This window comes from Lepidochelys kempii, chromosome 5 (assembly GCF_965140265.1).
Source record: "Lepidochelys kempii isolate rLepKem1 chromosome 5, rLepKem1.hap2, whole genome shotgun sequence".
NCBI lineage: Eukaryota > Metazoa > Chordata > Testudines > Cheloniidae > Lepidochelys > Lepidochelys kempii.
The window spans coordinates 81,404,686-81,426,216 of NC_133260.1; positions in this window are offsets into that span (position 1 = coordinate 81,404,686).

Below are 21,531 nucleotides of genomic sequence, written 5' to 3' on the forward strand. Positions count from 1 at the left end.
GTGTTGTAGCACCATGAATGCTGGCCAGCTTAAACAAAAAAGGCCACCTTTTGACTAAAGTGTAGCCAATTGTTTGACTACATTTACAGTTTTATATTTAAAATATTTGAGAGACCAAATAGCCAAGTTTAATCAGTTTAAAGACAAAGCACTGCAACATGAAAATGAGCCATCCATACCATTCTTTCTAGGAAGCAATCAGTTGCACAGGATGGCATTCATCTTATACAGGAGATCTGATTTGAAACTAGGTACCTAAGTCTAGCTATATTTGTAGTACAAATTAAACCTGTTTATAAGTTAGAGAGCACTTGATAAGTCATCCACCAGTCTATACTTGTTTTTTGATACAATCCTGTACCTTCTTTATCTTTGCTTTGACTACCACGTTCCAGGTATCAGTAGGTCATGACAGCATTCCCTAGTGGTACCAGGAAATACCATTCATACATGTTGCTTCTGATAGGTTTTGTATTTGGCTGTGCCAAACTGTTGCAAATGTTGCAAACTATTATGGGATGTTAACATCATTCTGGAAAAAAACATAACACAAATCACAAGTAATAGAATTTAGCATAACTACCCAGCATTCAATACAATGTTACTACTGTGCACAACACATATCAGTGTGGTGTGCCAGAAACATAACAATAGATATCGGATAACGCACCACTTCATGAACATGATGCAGTGGAAATCAGTGGTTGCAAAGAGCTGTGGTGTCACATGAGGTTGTCCTGCAGTCAGTGCCAGATTAAGGTATAAAGTATAAGGTAGCTAAACTACAGCTTAGGGCCATGCAATATGAGGGGGCCTCTAAAAAAGAAAAAACTGACTCCATTTCAAATTTTATCGAAATCGGTTGATAAATAAAGGAGATATGGGAAAAAGAAGATTCTCTCTAAATATATACATTTTTGTTCAAATATGACAAAAATATACACATCAGGCTACACAAATACCCTTACCTACTCTTACCCTTCACTAATTGTTCATTATTGACAGGCAGCAGGACAGGGCTGAGAAAAAAATAACGATAATTGCACTTGTAAAATTAGTATTTCTACATGTAAATCTGCTATCAGTCTCCTAAGGCAGCATTTTATTGGCCAGCTGCTTCTGGTAAAATTCTGACCATGCCTTCATAACTTATTTAAATAAATAAATAATCTCACTGCCGACAAAATCGGGAAAATGTGAGGTCGGAGACTGCAATGTCATGAAGCAATCCTGCCAAGCTCATACTCGTATATTAGTGTGTTCTTTCTTCTTTTGACCTGTACATATGTACGATAGTGTATTTAGTGCGCACGCCATTTTCTGCTTCATGCGCTATCCATGCTGCACATGATTGAGTTTGCAGGTGATCGTCTTATGGACTTGGGTCAAGTGGATCTTGAGGAGGATAAATTTGTGTTGGCTTTCCTTTGTCAGTTTCAGGAACCTTCACAGTAAATATCAGAGACTGCTGACGAAAGGATAAATAGAGGATTTTGAGAGCAGTGAAGAAAGATATACATATATATCAAAATATTCTGAGTACTTTGGTGAGCAAGTTATTTCAAACTATGTGCAGCTATGATTTATCGGCTATTAAAGCCTATAATATTCATTATATTTGTTTGCCTATATATTCAGGCACTTTCTCAATGCCTGTCTAGAGATTACCAGACTTTTTTCTGGTAAATGCTTTCTTTCTCTTTCATGCATGTAGCTTGTTGTCACTCTGTGTGTCCCAAGTGTTTACTTCAGATTAATCAGTGGTCCTGGGGGAGACAGAGGATAGACAAACGACTGCAAAGAGAGATGTCTGCCTAGAAGAAGTCTGGGATTTTCTCCTCACTGGGTTTGGTGCATGAAAGATAATATTTTATTATAGGTCGTATGCTATGTAAAAATTCTAATATAGACTTATAAATCACATACTGTATGCATAATACATTGTATTTTTATAGTATAGCAAAAGAAAAATCCCAACAATTAATTGTTTATTTTGTATTTTTTATATTGTATTATTTCTACTTTACTTACATATGCAATTAGTTCAAAGAATTTGTCTAAAATTTATTTCTATCATGATGTCATTATTACAGAGAGGGCTGCTGAAAATGAAGATTATTGTTCTATTTTTACAACTTCACCTTTGTATATATGCAAACATAAAGCTTTTGTGTTTATATATTCAGTGTGCTTTCTGTGAAAATAAGAAATTCATTTTTTTATGGTATGGGGCCTCTTACACTTGACATAATTTAGGGCCTCAGAATGTCGTAATCTGGCCCTGTCTGTAGTCTTACGAAGTTGTCACCCCAGACAGACATATACTGAGGAAGAATAGGCAATACCTTCTACACCTTCCAGAAGGAAGGGAAGTAAGGGACACTAAGTTTGCCATTTTGCCTGAGAAGGTCTCAGAAAGGCAACAACCACCACAGGTCATGATAACCAAACCCCAGGACATTAAACTGGCAGAACAAATGACGTTACCATCTCAAGACAACAGTGGCATTCAGGGGCATGCACAAGAGGGGCAAGCAGGGGCATGGGCTTCCCCGTAATCATTGTGGGCACCGGACTCCTCCAGCCCCGGGGAATGGGGGCAGCAAGAGCTTCTCCCAGCCCTGGGGCTTTGTCCGGGGAGGGAGAAGAGCGAGCTCTTCTGGCCCCAGGGCAGCGGTAGAAGCTGACAGCTCCTCCAGCCACGGGCCTTCACAGGGGTACAGAACGTATCCCTCCAAAAGGGGTCAAATTTAGATTCCTGCGCATGCCCTGGTAGCATTGATATTTCAAGAGAGACTACAAGTCCAAGTCCAAGTCCAAACTACAGTGTAAACTGCCTTAGAGGGCACATTGTTAATGAGTTTAGTTAGTAGGCTAAGTATGAGTTTTTGGACTGTGACTTATATAAATGTTGTTTAAGGGTATGTCTACACGGCAATTAAAAACCCTCGAGTGGCCCGTGCCGGCTGAGTTGGGCTAAGGACCTGTTTAACTGCAGTGTAGAAACATGGGCTCGGGCTCAGGCTGGAGCCTGAGCTATGAGACCCTCCCCCCTCACAGGGTCCCAGAGCCCAGGCTCCAGCTTGTGCCTGAATATCTATACCACAATTAAACAGCTCCCTGGCCTGAGCCCTGCTAACCTGAGTCAGCTGGCACAGACCAGCCACAGGTGTTTAATTGCAGTGAAGACATACCCTAAGGCAGGGATCGGCAACCTTTGGCACGTGGCCCATCAGGGAAATCTGCTGGCGGGCCAGGACGGTTTGTTTACCTGCTGCGTCCGCAGGTTTGGCTGATCACAGCTCCCACTGGCCGCAGTTCGCTGTTCCAGGCCAATGGGGGATGAAGGAAGCGGTGTGGGCCGAGGGATGTGCTGGCCGCCACTTCCCACAGCCCCCATTGGCCTGGAATGGCGAGCTGCGGCCACTGGGAGCTGTGATCGGCCGAACCTGCAGACGCTGCAGGTAAACAAACCATCCCGGCCCACCAGCGGATTTCCCTGACGGGCTGCATGCCAAAGGTTGCCAATCCCTGCCCTAAAACCATGTGTACACTTGCAAGGTTACAACAGTACTGCTGTAAGATCATTCATGTAGATGCTCTATGCTGGTGGGAGAGAGTTCTTCCATTGACATAATAAAACCACCTCCATGAGCAACGGTAACTATGTTGAAGAGGTGCAAGTGGCCAGCAGGTGGGCAGGTGGCGGGCGGGAGGGAGCGAAGAGGCATGAGCAGTGGGCAGAGGGGAGAACTGGGGGAGAGGGCGAAGAAGCATGAGTGGCAGGTGGGGGAGGGACTGGGGAGGAGGCAAAGAGGTGTGAGCAGCAGACCGGGGAGGAGGCAAAGAAGCACGGGCAGGGTGACTGTGGGAGAGGACAAAGAGGTGTGAGGGGTAGGTGGGGCACCAGGGGAGGGGCAAAGAGGTGCATGAGCGGTCGGTTGGCCAGCTGGCAGGTGGGGGAAGGGAGCTGAGAGGGGCTGGGGGTGGAGTATGGGTGAGGCTTCTTGGGGAGGAGGCTGAATGGGGGTAGGACTAGGATTGGGGCCACAGGCTGGGTGCACAAAGCCTCCCCCAATGGAGGAGTCACGCACAGCCCATGGAAGATGTAGCATTGAGAACAGTACTATTTAGTGGTTTTGTTTCCCAAGCAGAAAGTCTGGGGAGGGTTGCTTTCAAAAATCTTAGGCCCTGACTGAACAGCCAGGCAGGCCAGCTTTCCTTTACATGGGGCAATTAGAATAGACTTTTGCAAAGGAAGAGCCATATTCCATTCCAAGTAGGCAATCTTGGTGTCATGGGGTGATTAGCCCCTTTAGTATGAAGCAGGGTCCAGTGCACCTGTGACTGATTAGCTGCTTAACAGAAGGGCTTAAACTGAGTTTAAAAGAAGGCACCTGGGCTATAGTAGGGAGACTGGAAGAGTCTGAAAGCAGTCTGACACAGGAGGGTGCAAGGAAAGGGGATGGGCGAGGCACAGCACAGCACCCGTGCAAAGGAGTGGAACAGAGCAGGTGAGAACTACCTGGGAGAGTCAAGGCAGTTGCAGAGAGTGGGAAGCTCTGCAGGACCTCCATGTAAACAGCAAGGAATTGATTGAGAGACTAGGGAGGGACTAGACTGCTGACTTTCCTGAACCAGAGCTGGGAGGCTGAAAGGCTATGTTGACACTGCATCTGGGGGTGAGTCTCTAAGCCAGTGGTTCTTAACCTTTACTGCAGCCTGTACCCCTTTGGTTCTCAAAATATGTTCTCGCACCCCTTTATCAAAAATTGTTGCAGTAGGTCAGTTCTTTAAACCTAGATATATTTTTTGTTTGTATATTACAGAAATCATTAAAAAATGTATAATAATAAATGCATAGGTTTGATGAAACAAAGTCGTTGTACTTACATGCGTGTGTTTAGTTTGTGTTTTCGATGATTTACCTTCTAAAAAAATCTGGCATGTCTTGCATCCGCAGAAAGGGCATCATGCACCCTCTGGGGGTGCGTGCTCCCTAGGTTAAGAACCACTGCTCTAAGCCCAGGTAGCCAGACTTGTCCTAGTGGGGCTCAAACTATTGTGATAAAAATAGCAGTGTAGATGTTGCAGCTTGGGCTGTAGTTCAGGCTCTCAAGCCTGCCTAATCCCCTGGTCTGAGCTTGGATGGCTAGCCTGAGTTGCTGCTGGAACCATGACATACATATTGCTATTTTAGTGTGTTAGCTACAGCCAAGCTAGGCATGAGTCTGTCCACCTAGGCTGGGAGGCTTGCTCCCAGCTGCAGTATAGATATATCTGACAGAGCTCAGGCACTGGACTGTGTTTTGGGTTGAAGAGTCATGATGCTGGTTGCTTTCAGGAGAGTGGGGCCCTGGACCAAAGGCAGAAAGGCACTAGGAACTGAGTGCTGCTGGTCTCTATTCCCCTCTCAGGTGGATGAGCTGGAAGTGAGGTCCCCAGAGAGAACTGCTGTATCTCTGTTTTACAGCAGAACTGGGGACACTTGCTTTACCATGAGGTTTCTATGGACTTTTATGTGTACATGACTAAGCCATGCCCAGAGGTGGGACTTTGAATTGGACAATGAGAGGAACTGTATTATTTTTATGGCTGGACTGAGGGGAAACTGAGGCAGATGCATCTGTCATACAGTGCTCTGATGCAGGAGGCTACCCTAGGCCAGGTCGCCTTATTACATTTTGTGGAAAACATGGGCACCTCAATTGGTCTCTGCCCAGAGAGATGCAGTACAGCAGGAAAGTGCTCAAGAAGGGGCTGCTCTATCACGCATGGACACATGTCTCACCTCCCATAAGCATGTAGGGTCACTGACTCCTTAAATGAAATATTGAGACTTAAAAGGGAGGGCCTGCATGTTAATGTAATCACAGGACAGGGAGCTCTGTATCTCTTCACAATGTGGGCTGGGCCCAAATCTCTAGTTTATCCTATTGAAGAAAATCTTTGTCATTTGAAGGAAAAACTCACTCAAAAAAGTTGCTTGATATGTTTAATTACAGTCTTGCATGACAAGGTGTGTTTAAAAATGAGGCCTTTCTTGGTGATCCATGTTTGTTCTCAGTGGCTTCCACATCAAATTTGTTCAGTTTATAACTCAAAGCAAGCTTTTACTCTTGCTAGTACAGTGAGTTCTACTTTCATATTTGAAAATAAAGTTGTTTTACTTCCCATTCTGTGCCTCCTGTGATCAGTGCTCTTGGAGTTCTGTGGCACTTCAGAAATTATTTCTGAAGCAGGTTTTTATAGATTCTGTGCCATTTCTGCAGCATCGATATGAGCCTGCAGAATCTAAGTGAAGCCTACTCCCTTTGTGTGTCATAATAAAAGCACTTTACACTACACAGAGGACTCTTCAGACACTAGGTTCTCATTCTTCACAGCAGCCCTGAGAGGTCAGTACTATTACCCCTGTGTTGCAGAAGGGGAAGCTGAGGTAGAGATGTTAAGTAACACTCCCAAGGCAGAGCCAGCATACAGTTAGTGGCAGAGCCAAGATTGGAACTTCAGAGTTTGGCTCTCTGACCTAGGCTGAGATCACTAGACAATGCTCCTGGACCATGGAGTAATAGCAGAGGTGCCCCTTGATCTTTGTTTCAACTGGGAGGCTACAGTATTCCAAATTGGTCCTGCAGCTGTACTTTGCATTGGGAAATGGCCAGTTCATTCTGCCTATTGTGGCAGATGCACTAGTCCCACTGGTGCCCTAAACTCTACTACTTAAGTCAGCATTTCTCAAATGTGGCCACCAGGGGCTTTTCTTGTAGCCATGGCCTTCTGGACTGTGATTGAGGGGGTAAAGTAGCACCTTGGTGTTGGTTGCTGGGACCACCAGCAGGGGTTGGGCCCTGTCCCCCTCTGGAGACACCTGGGGCACAATGCTGGAAAAGCAGGCAGCCTGTGATTTTCCCACCTTCGCAGGGGTGGTGGGGCTCAGGCTTTGGGCTTCAGCCCTGGGGTGGCAGGCTCTGGACATGGGGCTTTGGGCTCCATTCCCAGGCTCCAGCTGCGCAGGGGCAAGTCCAGGCTCCAGCCACATGGCTTCAGGCTCCATCCCCAGGCCCTGTGCCCTGGCCATGGGACTTCAGGGAAGCACCAGCAGGCTGGAGCCTGGTCCCTGCTGCCTCCCCCAACCCCCCATCCGGGGCTTAATTTGTCTTGCCAGGACTGAGTACATCTGCTGTGAAAAGTGATACTTGTATGTTTATTAAAATCACTTTTCAGACCTACCATGTAGCAGGACCATATGAATTCTGCTGTAGGCAGGGCCTTCTATTGTGACAGTAGATGGGTAAAGATTAGGTCCAAAGGTGTACAACATGTCTACAGGAGAAACCTTAACTTTGGAAGCTTTCTAACTTTTGAGTTCTTAATTTCTTAATCCTTATGCTAATGTATATTACCTAGTCATCAGTGCCTTCACTAAGAAAAGGCATGCACAGCGTGGGGTATAGTTTTCAGTGACATTTTGTTAGCTCATACTAACTTTATCTACAGTGGCTTAAATTCTTATCCTGCTTAATATAATGTGGTTGTAGCAGTGTCAATTCCAAAAGAAGTTGGTCCTTTAAGATATTCTCCCCCACCAGGTCTCCCTAATATCATTGGTATCAGGTGCTGTGCATATAAAAATGACATTGATGACTGGGTGTTAAGTCTCTGCTCAGGTACTATGTTCTCAAGGTGGTAGAAAGCTCTATTGTTTTAGACTGCCTGGCCAAAGAAAGGAAAAATTACGAAGAGAAGACTGGTTACATGAAGGGTTCCAGCTAAGATAGATAGAACCCAAAGGGAAGGGTCAGGGAAAAAGTGGCTTTCTGCCCAATTTTGGTGATCACTTTTGCCCTCAGTATAAATCTGAGCAGCCTTATGGGTAGGGCCCTACCAAGTTCAGAGTCCATTTTGGTCAATGTCATGGTCATAAGATTTTTTAAATAGCTGAAATCATGAAATTTACTATTATAATTTGAAATTTTATGGTGTTGTAATTTTGGGGGTCCTGACCCATAAAAGAATTGTGGGGGAGTTGCAAGGTTGTTATAGGGGGTGGTCACGGTACGGTTACACTTACTTCTGGGCTGCTGCTGGCGGTGGCTCTGCCTTCAGAGCTGGGCTCCCAGCAGCGCAGAAGTAAGGGTGGCATGGTATTGCCACGCTGACTTCTGCGCTGCTGCTGGCAGGGCACAGCCTGCCGAGCTGGGTGCCTGGCTAACAGTCACAGCTCTTCAGCTGCCCAGATCTGAAGGCAGCGCAGAAGTAAGGGTGGCAATACCTTGATCCACCCTCCCCACCCCCAAAAATAACCTTGTGACAGCCCTCCCCCTCCAACTACCTTTTGGGTCAGGCCCCTCAATTTGAGAAACACTAGTCTCTCCTGTGAAATCTGTATGGTATAGGGTAAAAGCACCCAAAAGACCAGATTTCACCATCCGTGACATGTTTTTCATGGCCATGAAAAACGATGGGGCCCTACTTATGGGGCTATATCCTATGCAATCTGCAACACTCCAGGAGTGTTTTCTGCTGCTCCAAAAATGCTGGAATGCAAGGTGCTTCAGCTGCTGTCCCACACCATGTTCCTGGAATGCTGCTTATCCTGGATGGGGAGCAATAGGGACAGAGTTAAGTGGCATAGAGCCAACATAGCTATAACTTCCCCTACACAATGCTGCTGGAGTGGCATAAGTAGGATGGATTGGAGCCAAGGACCTGGCCCAGTAAACAGTATGCTAGATATGTGAAAATTATAACCATTTTCATTTTGACTGGATTTACTTCCAGTTTTAATCAGAAAGCTACCTATTTTTATGCCAGTCATTTATCATAGCCACATAAAAGGGAGTACATTTATGAATCTGATGCTTTCCAAAAATCTGATTCTGACCTCACACTGAGTTAACACCAGTGTGATGCTCCTGACTTCAAGGGCATTATTCCAAATTTACAACAGGGAAACTGAGAATCAGGCCCCAAATTTCTAATCCCATTCTGTTGCATCAAAGAGCTGCAAGCTTACAACTGATGTTTAATACATGTGATATCTTTTTGTTTATCAGCCACTTTTTAGATAGAAAACCCCTTGGATGTTGAACTTTAATAAGTTCTTTAATACCATGACATGCTTCAAGTCTCTCTCTTCTCCCCCCAACATGACTGAAAATAACTTCCAGTTAGGAGACTTGAATCATATAGTAAGCATTATAACTATTATTTATAGTACAAGAATGGCTTTTTTTTTGTAGTTAATCATAGGGATTTTTTTTAATGCTGGAGGAAAAACCTCAGCAACGAAGATTAGAAAATTGCCCAGTGCTGTGAAGAAACATGATCTATGACCCCACACTCCCACATCATTGAAATGACTTTGACAGATGCAAGAGATTACACCTATGTACAACTTAACCAGTTCTGATAATAGCTGTAAATAAAGTAATACTAATGTTCCTTTCCCTTCTCATGGATTTCTAAGTAATGCCTATCCTGATACACAGGAAAATGACATGCATTTGATAACTGGAGCAGGTGGGCATGTGGGGAACAAGACCAATGCAAAATCATATGGCTCTTCTCTCATCACTGGGATTTCTATGTCTCAGATGGGACTTTGTTTATCATGTAATTCTACTTTCCTTACTTGAAACTTGGTTATAAATTCTCTATTCTTCCTTCCCTTTCAGATCTCCTCTCTTCCTTGTTTCTTCTCTCTAGTTCATGTGTTGTGTTTTTTTTTTTTTTTTTTTGCTGTTCCCAACTCTACTCTCTCTCTCTCTCCTTGTTCCAAGCTTTCTCTTCCCAGAGAGGGGTCACTTCCAGTAGAGTAGTGAAGGATAAATGGAGTTCTCCCATTTCTTATTTGGAGATGATGGAGTTTAGTTTAGGTTAATTTACTCACTTCTCTTATTTTTTTTACCACTTCACCACTTGTCATTTCCATGTGTGATCATGTAGGACAAATTGTCCTAGTAGCAGAAGCAACAGAACATACCTTTAATGTGTATACAGTGTAGTTGTAGCCATGTTGGTCCCAGGATAGTAGAGACACAAGGTGGATGAGGTAATACCTCTTATTGGACCATCTTCTGTTGTTGAGAGAACCAGCTCTGTATGGCTCGAAAGCTTCTTTCTCTCACCAGCAGAACTTGGACCAATAAAAGATATTACCTCACTCACCATACCTTCAACAAGCAGTAGTGAAGAAATAGTAAACTAGATCTTAATTAAAATTGTTTTTGAAAGCACAGATGCAATGTCCTAATGGCTTTGATTATTGGCATCATGATTCAGGACATGTCTCCATTAAGGAATTTAAGGAAAAACATTCCCATTAGTACATCACTGGCTCAATTGCACCAGTGAGGCTCTAATATATTCTTCCAGCATTTTTGAGGACGGTGGCAATTAGTTTACTCTTAGTTGTAGTTGTACTAAACACAATGGCTTTCCCTAAAAGTTTTATAGTGTGTTGGTGACACACATGCTATAATAAAACGAGATACAAATGGATGAAATAATGCACTGTCTCCAGGGCTGCAAAATATTCTAGACACTCAGAAAATGGCTAATGCTAACACAACAGGCTGGCTTACATATGGGGAAAAATGGACTTGTTAGTTGAAAGTTTCATTTTAAAAAACGTAAATGGTAAATACTTATTGGATAACAGTCACTTGGCTATACATAGGCTTGGAAGAATTAGACTTTTATCTGTAAATGTAAATCACACACGACTGAGAAAATATTTCTACCAAAAATTGAAATTTATAGATAGCCAAGTAAGAAACACTACTTGAGAACTTATTAGAGTTTGATTTTTAAAGATATTTACTTTGTATCTTTTGACATGATGTTGATAATTTGACTTCTAATGGTTATAAAGTTCTAACTTTTTGAATATCAATGTCTAATTCCATTAAATATTGCCTGAGCTTCCAATACGTTCCTGCAACTCTGAACATTTAAACAGAGAAAAATAAAGTGTAAACTAATAATTTCTTGCAATTGAGTATTTAAAGCAATAAAATGCTAAAAAATAAAAATCAATGTCAATTCAGTAAATAATTACTTGTTACATACAAATAAACATGATAGTGTTACTGCAAGCAACTCAGGCTATGTCTTCATTACAAAAACAAATAAAGCTGCTTTATATTGAGATAGCTGTCTTGAATTAGCTATCTCCTTTTTAAAAAAAAAAACAACATAAGTAGTTTTTACCTCCATATATCTAGTTTAAAACAACTCCATACCCTCCCTTGCCCCCAATCTGGGGTTTACCTCGATATAGCCACATCAAGGTAAAAAATGGCAGTGCGTTCTCTCCAGTAGAGTGTTTTTTACCCTGCATAGCATCTTGATGCAAAAAAAACCCCACACCCTTTTTGCAGTGAAGACATAATTCATCCATTTCCTGCAAAGAAAAAAATGAACTCTAAGCAGTTATTAACTCCCATCAACTATGCCATCCAACTATTTGGAGAGAAAAAAGTGATGCAATACATACGTATGCATCCTAGTGGATATGTTAGGAAACAGAATTATTTTTGGTGTACAGGTTAGTGACAATTTTTCCTACTCTAGATGGGATCTAAAATTCTATGTTATTTTTTCATGTTATCCCATCCCCTATACTCAGTGCTGCCTCTTGCAGTCTGTTTTTAATTCTTATGATATACGTATGTCTAAAGTACTTATCCCACCTTGATGTCTAATTACTACCATCAGCCAAGATTTGTGATTAGTGATTTTTTTATATATTTATTTAATTTTATTTATTTAGGGTCTGGCTGCTTCCTTTTTGGGGACAGGGGTGTGCATGTGTGCCTCCAACTTGAGTACCTTAAATGGGCCCAACTTTTCAGGATGTGCTCTACACCTGCCCTCTGAAAATCGGTCCCCTTAAAGTGCCCCAATTTAGGCACCCCAATCACTAGTTAGTCCTGAAAATCTTGGTCATTGTCTCTCTAGAAAAGCAGTATTGGAAACTGCAAACCTTCCACAGGAATGAAAATGTCACCTCTGAAGAGTCAGTCTTATTCTGTAAATACAGCAAAAGAAAACAATTTTGAGAGCCCCAAATCAAAAGCCACTTAAAGAAGGTGGCTTGTTGATGGGCCTTGGGCTTCTACAGTAACTCTACTTAGGTCATTTATTAACTGTTAATATGGATACACATATCAGATGTAGAATCTGTTTCTAGTGACTTCATGTAGTTACTCCTGATTCTCACAGATAGAATTTTAAATTAAAAAAACCAAAAGTTTTAGGGGGGGGGACGGACCTCCCAGCAGAGACAAGACCTGAGTGAAATCTGGATCAGGCCTTAGAGCTGTGTCTGCACCAGGACTTTTCAAATTTGTAATTCCCATTGGTTAGTAGCAGCCCTGCAGGCTGCACTGGAGACAGGTCTCAAAATAAGCATGGAGACCTGAACTTTGTTTACTACAGATTCATGAGTGCAGGGCCGGCTCTAGGCACCAGCAAAAGGAGCAGGTGCTTGGGGCGCCACATTTCTAGGGGCGGCATTCCGGCGCCGGCCATGCCACCCCTAGAAATGTGCTCCAGCTCGCCTCCACCTGCTCCCCTGAGCGCGCCACCGCCGCTCCGCTTCTCCTCCCTCCCTCCCTCCCAGGCTTGCCGTGCGCCAAACAGCTGTTTGGCACTGCAAGCCTGGGAGGGAGGAGGAGGCCAGCGGCGGCGCGCTCGGGGGAAGCGGCGGGGGTGGAGCGGAGGCGAACTGGGGCGGGGAGCGGTTCCACTACCCCCGCTCTCCTCCACCCCGCCTGCTCCCCTGAACGCGCTGCTTCTCCTCCGCCTGAGAGGGAGCGGGGAGAAGAGGAGTGGCGGAGTGGAATAGGCGGAGCTGAGGTGAGCTAGGGCGGGGGATGGGGGGAGCCGCAGGAAGCAGTGGGGAGTGGGGGGGGAGAATTCGGCACGTCCGGGGGAGGAGGCGGGGCCGGGGATTTGGGGAAGGGGCGGAGTTGAGGCGGAGCCGGGGGCGAGCGAGGGGGCACGAAAAAAAGCAGGGAGGGCAAAAAATGCTAGAGCCGGCCCTGCAGAAGTGGTACCAATAATAGAGCTGCACATGTTGGGAATTATGAGTCTGAAAATGCTTAGGTCTAAAAGACCTCAGCGGGAACTTCTAGAAGTAGGTACTTTGCCTGTTTCTGCTAGACCCGCCTGTTCTGAAAAGCCACGCCAAGGTTATTCTTTGTTTTATATTGTGAAATGGATCATTTTTACAGAGCCACTGCTCTGTTTTTGTCTGTGCACACTTTTGTTTGCTGCTGTTGTGTGCAATATTCCTGTGTGTCTACTGATGAAAGCTGGGAAAACCTAAAGTGTTGCCCTAGCACAATGAGTTGGGCAACTATATCAAAATTAAGGGGGGAGGGTGTTGGGAACTGCTAAGCATTATTATGGAAAAATGTGTCTAGATTTCCAATAGTAGGTCAAGAAGCTACTTTTCCAAGGTGTTTTCTGTGCTTCATCTCATTGACAGCGCTGTGTGTGAGAGGGGGAAACAATTCCTAAAATTGAATGTTAAAATTTTAAAAGCCGCATAAACTATGTAGATTACATCATATACCAAAAACTTATGCCCTTCATAAATCAAGAAACTGCCAGAGTGTGGTACCAATATAATACAAACCCATTGATACAGACCTCTTGGGCCAGATTCCTGGCTGCTTTGCACATTGTGTAGTCACTTACACTGTGTAAAGTGCTACCAAATTATAAGTCTCTATTCTCACAGCCAAGTCAGTGATGACCAGGGAGAAAGCTGCCCTGAAAGGTCATTTGAGCATTTTTCCTGCCACAATGGAATCCTCAGGTTGCATAAAAACAACGTAGCTGGTTCTATGCCACCCATTAATGCAGGAAGCATAAGAAGATCAGAGGGGGCAGGGAGGAGTGCACAGTAGTCTGACCAATTATTGGCCACTGCAGCTGCTGGATGTACAGGAGGCATAACCTAGAGCAGCCCTGCAACTGCTCTAAGGAGCTGGAAGATGTACTTTTCAGCTTGAGTAAACATGCCAGTTCTAACCACAGTTGCCAACTTTCATGCGGTACATAAGAACCCCAATTTTCACAATAAACCAAAAATCAAGATAATCTCTCCCTGCCCTTGCCCAGGGCTGGCCTTACCATAGGCAAACTGAGGCGACTGTGTGTGGGGGGTGAGGGGGGCAGGGGGTGCCTCTAGGACCCAGAGTGTAGAAAATTGTCTGTCTGATGCTGGTGCATATGTATTCTCTGGCATCTAGATGCACAGAGGTGGTGGAGTGCTGTGCTGGAGGAAGGAGGGCACAAGAGACATAACTGGCAGGCAGGAGAAAAGGTGAGAGGGAATAACAGAAAGCAGCAGGAGCTGCAGAGAGAGAGGAGGAGCCTCTTATGTACCTCTCTAGCACCCCCAGGAGGCTGGACTGATTAGTACCAGCTTCTCAGGAAGCTTCCTGTTTCCTGCTGCTTCCCTGAACCCACTTGAGGAGAACAGGTTTCAGAGAAGCAGCCGTGTTAGTCTGTATTCGCAAAATGAAAAGGAGTACTTGTGGCACCTTAGACTAACAAATTTATTTGAGCATAAGCTTTTGTGAGCTACAGCTCATGCATCCGATGAAGTGAGCTGTAGCTCACAAAAGCTTATACTCAAATTTGTTAGTCTAAGGTGCCACAAGTACTCCTTTTCTTTTTGAGGAGAACAGGCAGTCAACTTAAGTAGTAGGAGCCAGTTAGGCCCTTAAGATGCTGATGGCTCACTCAGGCCCTGCTACCAGCCTGCTTATTTGTCCCTTCAATTGAGTGTTGAGAGCTACTATAGCTGGCACAGAACAGCAGTCATGAGTGAAAGAAGAAAACGCCCCTCTGGGGAAGCATTCATAAAAAGAAAGAAATCAAAGGAAGCTTTTCTATCTAAGCAGGAAGGAGCTCTCCTGAGATACATAGACACAAATGTTCACGGTGAGCCTTCTGGTCCCAGTGAGGATGTGAGTGGTGAGGAGATCCCTGATTTTCCCCAGTTAGTCAGAGTGCAGGTGACCTGGCAGCTACTGCAGCATCCATATCTCCATCTCAAATGGATGTAACCTACACTTTTCTTCATGAATGTGCATGATCAGAGAAGAGTGTGGTAGAGGTGCAAGAAACAGCTGAACAGCTGCTGCTGAGTTTAGTTCCTTAAGTCTAGATGATCCAGGACTGTGGACCCACTTGAGCAGTAGTCTGAGGGACTTCCTTGTACTACATGGGCCACAGCAAGTGGAAAACTTCATGTTCCCCAAAGACAATGAAAATAGAAGTTTCCATCCAACACATTACTGGCGTGAAATCCCCAGTGGTGACAAAGTAGAGAGGCCATGATTTATGTACTCAAAAACCCAAAATGCTGCATACTGTGTTTGTTGCAAACTCTGCCAGTCTAATGTTCCAGCCACATTGGGTTCTACAGGAACAAAGGACTGGAAAAATCTGGCATGCCCTGAGAAGGAAGCAAATCACCAAAGAGCATTCCATAGGTGGAAAGAGCTTGAGATGAGACTAAGGTTATAGAGCACCATAGATGATCAGCATCAAGAGAAGATTGCATCAGAGTCTCTTTACCAGCAAAATGTTCTGAAAAGGTTCATTGCCATTGTGAGAATGCTTGCTACCCAAAACCTAGCACTGCATGGCACTTCAGATCAGCTGTATGTGCCAACCAATGGAAACTTCCTTAAAATTGTGGGGCTGATGGCTGAGTTTGATGCTGTACTCCAGGAGCATCTAGGGAGAGTCACCACACAAGAAATGTACACACACCACTACCTTTGAAAAACAATTCAAAATGAGATCCTACAGTTACTGGCAACAAAAGTCAAACAGAAGATTGTGGCTGATCTGAAGTCAGCAAGATATTACTCTGTTATGCTGGACTGCACACATGACATCAGCCATACGGAACAAATGACTTTAATGGTGCATTTTGTAACAACTTCAGAACCTAGTGAAACTGTCCCTGCAATGGTGACTTTCAGAGCATTTTCTAGAATTTGTTGACATTGATACTACAGGAGCTGGTATGACAAATGTGCTGCTCAGAAAGCTGGAAGGGGAATTGCAATAGGTAACATGAGAGGTCAGGGCTACAATAATGGTGCCAACATGAGAGGAAAGAACAGAGGAGTGCAGACACAGATCTGAGAGTTAAACCCTCGAGCTTTTTTTTGTCCCATGCAGTTCTCATTCATTGAACTTTGTGGTCAGTGATGCAGCATCAGCTTCTAGTGAGGCTGCTGAATTTTTAAATGTAATTCAAAGCATCTGTGTGTATATATACATTTTTTTTTCTCTGTATCAACTCATTGATGGCAAATTTTGAAGCAACAGCTAGAAACATCCTCTCTGACACTGAAACCACTGAGTGCCACACGATGGGAAAATCGAGTGGAGGCAATAAAGCCTATCAACCACCAAATTGGGAGGATAGATGATGCCATAGTTACCATTATGGAGGATAATGCTATGACAGGAACTGTTCATTGGAGAACAGTGGCAGAGGGAAATGGAATAACCAGAAACATACATAACTTCCAATTTCTGTGTGGCTTAGTGTTGTGGCATGACATACTGTTTGAAATAAATGTTGTAAGCAAGAGACTCCAAGGTGTTGACCTTGATATATCTGGACCAATGGAACAACTGGACAAAGCAAAGTCATACCTAGAGTCTTACTGGTCAGATGAGGGATTTCAAAACCTTCTGAAGAGTGCACAGAAGTTGGCAGAGGAACTTCACACTGAAGCTATTTTCCCACCCATTCAAGAATACAAGAGTCACCAAAGAAGACCTTTTGATTATGAGGCCTGGGATAATCCCATAAGAGACCCCAAACAACAATTCAAAGTTGAATTCTTTAATCAGGTGCTAGATTGTGTAATACAGTCAGTTGAACGTTTCATGCAGCTCAAGGAACACAGCAGTACATTTGGGATGTTGTATGATATTCCAAAACTCCTCACTGTACTTGAAGACCTACACCAGCAATACAGGGCACTAGAGACAGTGACACATGATGACGTGCAATATTGATGTGAGTGATTTAGGTGATGAACTGAAAGCCCTTTCAAGATGCATTTCAGCAGGATCAACTCCAAAGGCTGTTCTGGAATATATGTGCATAAATAAGATGACCACCCTCTTTCCAAATGCTTTTGTTGCTCTGCGCATACTTCTAACACTTCCTGTAACAGTTGCCAGTGGAGAATGCAGCTTCTCCAAGCTGAAGTTAATAAAAATACCTGTACACTCCACAATGACACAGGAGAGGCTGGTCAGCCTTGCAGCCATCTCAATAGAGCATGAGCTGGCCCAGACTGTGGACCTTCAGGAAGCAGTTCAAATCTTTGAACCAAGAAGGCAGGGAAAGCACCACTTTGATTATTCAAACAAATAAATATGCCAGTGTTTACTATGCAAACAAGAAAAGTTCAGTGTTGTTTAAAATTTCTGAACAAGGCATATTAAGTTGTTAGTTCTCCTTTATTGGGGTAGGTAGCAGAGCACTAGAAGAAGGCAGAACTGAGACCCTTCCAAGTTTTGGCCCCAGTGAGGGGGCATGGGGCATCATTTGAGCTCCCCGCCTCAGGTGACAAAATGTTGTGGGCCAGCCCTGCCCTTGCCCCTGCTTGCTGGGAGCCGATTCTTCCCCCCCCCCCCCAAAAAAAAGCTACAAGCCCAACAAGATACTAGCCAACCAGCAAACCTTAAACCAAAAACAAGCCCAATTTTTTTCCGTGGGTTTGGCATGTCTGGCTCTAACTCTGAGCTAGCATGCTGTAAACAGAAGTGTAGCTGTAGTGGTAGGAGGGCTAGCCACCTGAAATACATACTTAGGTACTGAGACAAGATCATATTGAGGGCAGCTAGCCCCTTCTCTTGCTTCTATTTTTAGTGAACTATCAAAGCTAGCAAAAGTGTGTCTACTTGAGTGGGAAAGTACAACTTCTAGCTCCAATGTAGACAAACCCAGAGTCACACCAGGAGGTTGTTTCAGCTCTTTGCTGGTCCAGGAGTTGGAGAGAAAAAACGTTATTTTATAGCTCCCTTCCTTTTCAGCAGCACTGAGTTTGACTGAGTCTACAAATTGTAAGGAAGAGGATAATCAGGATTTATATTCCTATTGTATTGTAAATCTATAGTATTACTCACTAGGCAATGGAGCCATATAATCCATTAGCCTTTACTCCTGTCTTTCAGATAGCCAGGGAAGATCAAGCATAAAGTTGTACTTTGACAGTCAAATTAAATATCTTCATAAAACCTGTTCATGCAACTCACTTCATGCATGTATGAGCCACTTCTAATCTCCAGTTCACTGCACTACAATTTTGGCCACTTTTTATATCTGATGAAGTGAGCTGTAGCTCACAAAAGCTTATGCTCAAATAAATTGGTTAGTGTCTAAGGTGCCACAAGTACTCCTTTTTTTGGCCACGAAGTGTCCTTTCCAAATGTAACCATCAGTTATCACCTGCACATAATCAAACAGACGCAGTAAACACATAGTTTCAGGACCAGGGATCTCATGTCAAGCAATTTCTGCTATACTTAATTATCGAGACATTTTGATCCTTCCTGCTGTAGGGGACCAGATCATGCAGGGCAGACCAAAGACAATCTCTCCATTCTGCAGCTTTAGAACAGAAGTAAATTTTTTTAACTGTAATGTGTAAGAAACATTCAGGAGCACCTGGGGTTAGACTGAAGGAATAGTGGTGCTGTATATCCTATAATTCTAAGAACTATTTTGGGATGTAGTTTGTATGAGAGATGCATAAAATTAAAGTAGGATTGGTTCTGGTTAGCTTGAGAGAGTAGAATGACCAATTGGAAGTTGAACAAGTGGGACCTTTCAAAATTCATTTTTGTAGTTTATAAATAGCTTCAAAAAAATTGTGCTGTAAGTTGACTCAGTCACAGTATGAACAAGGGAATATCAGCTATTTTTCAAAACTGCAAGAACATTGGTTTGACTTGTATCTTTGAATGGCAAAAATACAATAATGTATTGACTGACTTCTCACAAATGCTATTAATTTAGACTAATACAAGTAATTTACATATACTTGAGTGAGTTCTTATTGTAGTATATGGCCTGCAGGTATTAAACTTTTTGATACTGGACATTTAAAAAACGTATCTACTGTGCATGTCTAGTAACTCTTTCATGCATTTTTTTTTGTAAAGCTACAAAGAATTCAGTTCTTTTGAATGTTTACAGTGATCTTAAACAGCAAATAAAGGAAACAATTCTATTGCTATTAATGCTTTTAAAATTATTAAATCTGATCTTGTTAATATCAGTTTATGTATGTTAGAACTGGTAGGGGAACAGTTTTTCCCCCCCCCCCCCCCATATTTTGTAAGAGTTTGAACATTTTTATCCTCATGAATTGGGACAAAAATCTCAAATGGTCACAAACTGAACTTTCCGTTTGAGTCAGTTGAAATTAAACTAAATTTGTAAACGGTCATTTTGAACCAAATATCAGAATTCTTCATCTAAAAAAGTCTTCAACATTTTTTTTTTTTTTTAACATTTTGAGTTGGGAGATCTGTCAAAACTAACCCTATTTCATGAATGGGTTTGGTTGCGATTTAATTTTTTTTTTAAACTAGAAAAAATGCTGATTTATCTGGAATTTTTCAGTCAATATCTAATTGTTTCCCATCTACAGTACATAAATATACATACTTGGGGTTTTAGACGAATTCCACTAAAGTCAAGAAATGTAAAACTGGGGCTGAAATGTACCAGCAGGTTTTTCAGGACACAGGCCCTTAACACCTAAAGTGAAACTCTAGAAATGTATTTAAGTATTGGGAAATAAAAGCACAGCCATATCTCTTTAAACTTCTTTTTCCCTTGGCAGAGAAGTTATTTTACTCTTTAACATACTGGTTTTGGGCAGTTTTACATCTTTTCCAATTCAGAATAGTTTATATATGTACACTCCCAGAGATTTGGCTGGAAAATGAGTGGTGTATACTTTCCCCTCCCTCAATCTTGTATTTTAAAATTAAGTGCTGACTGCAACCAATTCTGACACCAGGATGAATATATGAGATCGGTAAATTGAAGGACTGGTGCCAATGCAATACTAACTATCCATCCATAAGAGATTCCAGGTCAGGCAGCTGCAACAGCTTTCTCATATCTCCCCATCTACTTTCAAGCAGAGCCCTTCTCTTTGTTTTAGCCAAAACTGATGCCATGCTGTGATGCACCATTTCACAACTGACTCCAGCTCTTCTCTTTACTAGAGAGTAAATTTGCTTCTCAGGACTTGTAAAATACAGGATCAAGTGTTCCTCTTCTGCAATGTCTTCCACATTTAAGGATATATAGACTGTTCCCTGCCAGGTCTGGAAATAATTTAAGACTTTAAATTGTACCTGAACTAGCAATTAGACCTTACTTATGCCTGGCTGCCTAGGTCCCAAAGGGACCACTGTGCTGGTCAGAAATAGCCAGAGCATATTCTTCACCAGCTAAATCCCCTAGACTTGGGGCTGACAGAGCATGGGCATGTAGTAATTATACTGGCTTGATACCATGCAGGGGCTCCTTCTGTGCCATGAGACTTCCCCAGTCTTGGGTTCTTCCAACTTTATAGTCCCTTTATGCTACTGGCCTAATGGGGCCACAGTGAAGTGATAAACCAAGCCCACAGAGCCTGACTCAAGCACAAGAAACTGCCATTAAAGTGGTGACAGGTTTGAGTGGTAGCTGTTAATCTGTATCAGCAAAACCAACAAGGAATACTTGTGGCACCTTGGAGACTAACACATTTATTTGTGCATAAGCTTTCGTGGGCTAAAACCCACTTCATCAGATGCATGGAGTAGAAAATACAGTAGGCAGAATATATATACACAGTACATGAAAAGATGGGAGTTGCCTTACCAAGTGGAGGGTCAGCTCTAATGAGACAATTCAAGTAAAGTGGAAGTGAGCTATTACCAACAGGGGGAGAAATCACTTTTGTAATGGTAATCAGGGTGGCCCATTTCAAACAGTTAACAAGAAGGTGTGAGTAACTGTAGGGGGGAAATTGGCATGGGGAAACTTAGTTTTTGTAGTGACCCATCCACTCAGTTTTTAGTCAGGCCTAATTTGATGGTGTCCAGTTTGCAAATTAATTCCAGTTCTGTGGTTTCTCATTGGAGTCTGGTTTTTGAAATTTTTTTTTTTGTTGAATGGTCACTTTTAAGTCTGAGTGTCCAGGGAGATTGAAGTGTTTTCTGACTGGTAAGGCAACTTCCATCTTTTCATGTACTGTGTGTGTATATATATTCTGCCTACTGTACTTTCCACTCCATGCATCTGATAAAGTGGGTTTTAGCCCACAAAAGCTTATACACAAATAAATTTGTTAGTCTCTAAGGTGCCACAAGTATTCCTTGTTGGTTTTGCCATTAAAATGGTGCACCTCAGCACACCCTTTTCATCAAGGATGGTAGCAGCTTGATCTAGCTCTTAGTTCC